The sequence below is a fragment of the Rhinopithecus bieti genome, unplaced genomic scaffold (genome assembly GCF_001698545.2).
Source record: "Rhinopithecus bieti isolate Rb0 unplaced genomic scaffold, ASM169854v2 scaffold_10706, whole genome shotgun sequence".
In the NCBI taxonomy this organism is placed as follows: Eukaryota; Metazoa; Chordata; class Mammalia; order Primates; family Cercopithecidae; genus Rhinopithecus; species Rhinopithecus bieti.
The window spans coordinates 88,508-94,184 of record NW_016806811.1 but is presented as its reverse complement, the minus strand read 5'-3'; positions in this window follow the sequence as shown (position 1 = coordinate 94,184).

Sequence of the window (5,677 nt, the reverse complement as noted above, 5' to 3'; positions counted from 1 at the left end):
TTTTTTTTTTTTTTTTTTTTTTTTTTTAAGTCTCCATTTAACTGGTTTATCTGCTGCTAATAAATTGGCAACACAAGGAGGGACCGAGGGTGAGGTCCCAGCCAGGCTCCCATGTCCAGGCTTTGGCAGGAGTCATGTGTATTTCTTCATTCAAAATAACTCCTTTTCATATTCTTTGTGCATATTTCTAGTGAAGTGATTGTCTCTTATCAGAGGTAGCTCTCACTATATATATTTGTCAAATATGTGACAATTAGTTTCTCCTCACTGAAATTTTGTTTCTATCTTTTGCTATTATAAACTAAATGTTCATTAAATCAAATCAATCTTTTCATTTATGACTTCTGAGTTTTCTTTTCATCCCACTCCCTTGAAGCATACACACCCAGAAATTACACAAAATTCTCCTAAGTTATCTAAACTTCACAGTTGTTCACAATTGTTCACTTTTGTTTACAACTTCACAATTTTATTTTTTTTATTTTTTTATTTTTTTGAGGCGGAGTCTCGCTCTGTCGCCCGGACTGGAGTGCAGTGGCCAGATCTCAGCTCACTGCAAGCTCCGCCTCCCGGGTTTACGCCATTCTCCTGCCTCAGCCTCCCGAGTAGCTGGGACTACAGGCGCCCGCCACCTCGCCCGGCTAGTTTTATATTTTAGTAGAGACGGGGTTTCACTGTGTTAGCCAGGATGGTCTCGATCTCCTGACCTCGTGATCCGCCCGTCTCGGCCTCCCAAAGTGCTGGGATTACAGGCTTGAGCCACCGCGCCCAGCCCACAATTTTATTTCTTACATTTAGATGTTTAATCAATCTAACATAATTTTTATGGTACGAGGTAGATCTAGCTTCATTTTCCTCCAAATGAATAAAGGCAATAATGAAGGTTCCAGATGTTAAGTAAACCATCCTTTTTCACATAATTGAAATATATCTTCCCCTTAAAAGCAAACAACAAAACTATTTCGTTTCCATGTATAAAAATGGATTTATGGCCCTTCCAGTCTGATTTAACGATCTATTTGTCTACCTGTGAGTCAGGGCCATTTCATTAACTGAGCCAGTAAATATGTATTGTTTATGTTTTTATTTTCTGTATATTATGATGTTTGACATCTTATTAACCTTTCTGGCTGGGGAGAAATTGCCACTCCTGGGGCTAGCCAATTCTTAGAGAAGGCAAAGTTCAGCCGGAGCTTGACTTTGATATGCAAACTACCAATTCAGAGCCATCCTCCTCTATCTGGCTGGTATGCCCCAGGAGGCAATATTCCTCTGCCTTAGTCATCCCAGGGCCAGGTACCAGGCAACTACAGACCACTCCTATAGCTTAGAGCCTGCGGAAATGATTCAAACTAGCCAGTCCTGAGCTGTTTACCCTGCTCTGTCTTGCCTTTCCCTGAGAAACTCCAATAAAGGCCTTGTCCTGGGCTCCTCCTTCTGCCACTCGTTCCTGCCCCTTCTGCCTCCTGATGGACTTGGGTGTTTCCTCATGTGGCCCTGTATGGCAGAGCATGCTTCCTGCTTTTAGGACCTATGAGCATAGTAAACTTTGTTTCCCTGAGCTTCTCCTGGAACTCCTCTTGTGGCCGCACCTGACTGACCCTCACATAAAATAACGCAAAACAAAATATTACTTGAGGGTGCACTCTGTGCCTGGAACTATTCTAGCCACCAAGGAGTAGCAAACCAAAAGGCAACACTCACTCCTGCCCTCATGGCACATACAGCCTTGATCAGGGAGACAGAAAATTAACAAGTACATTTATAGTATGTCAAATGGTGACAAATGCTATGGAGGAAAACAAAGCAAGTAGAGGACACATAACAGAGGCTGCAATTTGAAATGAGACGGTCAAGAAAGGCATCACTAAGAAGGCAACATTGGAGCAGAAATCTGACAAGTGTGTGAATAAGCAGTATAGAATCTAAGAGGAAGAGTATTCCAGGAAGAGTGAAAGTAAAATGTAAAAGCTCTGAGGTGAATGCCAGCTTGCTGTACTTGAGAAAGCCGAAAGCCCAAAGAGGCCACAACAGCATTATTAAGAGGACATGGGAGATGGGGTGGAGGGGAGCTGAAAACACTTGCTGTATTAGTGTGCTAGGGCTGCTGTAACAAATCACAAGTTTGGTGGCTTAGACAACAAATTATTTCTGTCCATTCTGGAGGCTGCAAGTCCACAGTCACGGTATCAACAGGTTTGGTTTCTCTTGACATCTCTCTCCTTGGCTTGCAGTTGGCTGCCTTCCCACCGTGTCCTCACATGGTCTTTTCTCTATGCATATGCATCTTCCTCTGCTTATAAGAACACTAATCATATTGGATTAGGGCCCCACCATTATGACCTCATTTAATCATAATCACCTCTTTAAAAGTCCAATCTCCAAATAGAGCCACATTCTGAGGTGTATGGGGAGTTAGGGCTTCAACATATAAATTTAGGGAGGACAAAATTCTGTCCATAACATAAGCCATTTTGAAGGCTTTGGTTTTTCACTGTGAATGAAACAAGAAGGTTTTGAGCAAAGGAGTAACATAATTTGACTTACATTACATTGAATATTTACTCTCTGTCACTGTTCTAAGAACTGGAAGATACAACAGTTATCAAATACCTGCCTTCATAGAATTTACATTTTAGTGAAATAAATAATAAATATATAATGTAGTAATGTAAAATTTTTAAAAATACTACATTACGGGAAATGTTAGGGGGTTATGTTAGGGGGAAATGATGAGGCAGGGACTGGGGAATGCTTTAGATAAAGTAGTCAGGGAAATCTCAGATAAGGTGACATCTGAGCAGAGATATAAAGGAAGACAGGTAAAAGACATGTAGATATCTGGAAGAAGAGTTTTCAAACCAGAAAAACATCAAGTGCCAAAGCCCTGAGGCAAAATGTATTTCAGGACTAACAAGAAGGCCAGCTCAGATGAGGAAGAATGAAGAGGAAGGATGAGATGAGGATGAAGAACTATCAAGGGACCAGACCACACAAAGCCTTATAGGCCATTTAAGACAATGCATAACACTGAAAAAAAAACTGGATTAGAGATCCCAAGAGTTATCCTTCTAGCTCCTTCACTGATACTAACTTCACTGGATTTCAGATTTCTTACATGTAAAATGTGGGAAGAAAGGGGACTAAACTAGCTTTACCATAAGATGTGAGTCTGGAAATCTATAAACTGAAAAATGCTCACCAGTTTATGGCATTCCTAAGAAATTTTCTTTTTTGTTTTTGGAGACAGAGTCTCACTCTGTCACCCAGGCTGGAGTACAGCGGCACGATCTCAGCTCACTGTAACCTCTGCCTCCCAGGTTCAAGCAATTCTTGTACCTCAGCCTCCTAAGTGGCTGGAATTACAGGCATGAGCCACCATGCATGGCTAATTTTTGTATTTTTTAGTAGAGACAGAGTTTTGCCATGTTGGCCAGGTTGGTCTCAAACTCCCGACCTCAGGTGATCTGCCCACCTTGGCCTCCCAAAGTGCTGGAATTACAGGTGTAAGCCACCGCAACTGGCCAGAAAAATATTTTTTATCTTAGAGTCTACTATATCCAAGCTTTTATGCCTTGTAGTCATGTGGATTATTTCAATAAATCCTCATTCCTATTTAAAAATGTCAATATTCTTGACAAGGAAAAAAAAAATCTATCCTACTGCACATCATCTTCTTCCACAATTCCCCACCTTCTTCCCTCACCCACTCTGTTTTCTGATTGGCCAGACAACAAGCATTGAGCAGCTCTATCCAGAGCTCAAGCTTCTGCCTGCTCAGCACAGTCACAGCTCAACACCTGATTAGAAAACAGAACAGTCATCACAAACTTTGTTAACATAAATGGGGCTTTGTCTCAATGACATAGAGAATCTCATCACCATTTCAGCTCAAGTACAAGTATCCTAATAAATAGGATCTGGGGGCAACTATGGCCTTTTTGTATTTAGAAACTAAATCTAAGTATTGGAATAGATAAAGGGCCATGATAAAAGTGTGAGAAATCCCAGAGTCATTTCCTGTCCTGAAAAAGGACAAAAATATCAAGAACACTTGATTCTAACTGATCCTTAAATTTTGGAGACTATAAGGTGCAACCAGACATAATACATGGAGACGTTCAGAAACTCAAGAAAACAAGCAGTTATTTTTCTGAGTTTTAATCAAAGATAATGCAATGGCAAACAGAAATCAGTCTGTCTCTTCTTGTTAAGGTAATTTTAAAATATGTTCATAAATTTCTTTAATACACTTCACTTCAAGAGGTGGAGCCTAACTCCCTTTCCCTTGAATGTGAGTCAGACTTAGTAAATTGTTTTTAATGAAGATAATGTGGTGGAAGTGATGCTATGTGACTTCCAAGGCTACATCATAAAAAGCAGAGCTTCTGCCTGACGGTTCCTAGCTCCTGGATTACTTACCCTCAAGAAAGCCAGCTGCCATGTTGTGAGAACATCCAAATAGCCGTTAAACAGAAGCCCATAAGGTGGGCCAGGTGCAGTGGCTCATGATTATAATCCCAATACTTTGGTAGGCCTGAGTTCAAGACCAGCCTAGGCAACATAGCAAGACCCCATCTTTACAAAAAATTATTTTAAAAATTAGCCAGGCAGGGTGGCTTCCCTGTAGTCCCAGTTACTTGGGAAGGCTGAGGAAGAAGGATCACTTGAACCCAGGAGTTCCAGGCTGCAGTGAGCTATGATCACACCATTCACTCCAGTCTGGGTGAAAGAGCAAGGCACTGCCCCCAGCCCCCCCCAAAAAAAAGGAGGGGAAAAAGAAAGAAAATTGCCAGCCATTTCAGTGAGCCACTTTGGAGACAGAACCTCCAGCCTCAATTAAGCTTTCAGTTGACTATAGCTTAGGTCGATATCCTCCAAGCAATTTCTTGAGAGACACTGAGCTGAGACAGTGTCAGCTAAGTTACCTCTGAATTCCTGACTCACAGATGAGGATAAAAAACATATATTGCTGTTTTAAGCCATTAAGTTTTTGGGTAATCTTTAATACAGCAGTACATAACTAATATATGAAGACTATGAAATCAATTCATTAAAACCATGACTCAAAATCATTATACATCAATCAGTGGAAAATGAGCTGGGATTTAGAAACAATACATATTTTGACTTGAGTCCAACTTAAGCAATATTAATAATTAGCTTCCTCAAGCATAAAATAATGATCCTTTACCTGCAGGATCATCATCCTATGAACCTCTTACCCTGATAGCACTGTGTACACAGTCTACACGCTAGCTACAAAAACAATTCAAGATACGGAAAATCATGGCGGAGAGGAGGCAGGACGAGACTGCAACTCCTACTTGGACGGACAGAGCAGCGTTTGGAGGCTCACATCATGAACTTTTGCTCCAGAGTGACTGCAAGAATACATTAGGAAAGCCAAGAGAACTCACAGACCCTCTGAAGGAAGTGGATTGCTCCTGCAGGACCCAGGAGACACCCCCCAAATACTGTGAGTGCCCAAACTGTGGAAGTGGGAAAGGGAGATCATCTGCCCCCAAACACACACCCCCACTGGAGAACCTGAAGGTCTAGAAGATTCTGACCTTACTTGGAGCTGAGTCTATTTAGAGAGCCGAATGAAACACAGGGGTAGAGGAAGCAGCAGGAAAAGCCCTGTAGGCTCACTGGGTCTGCTAGCAAGCCATTT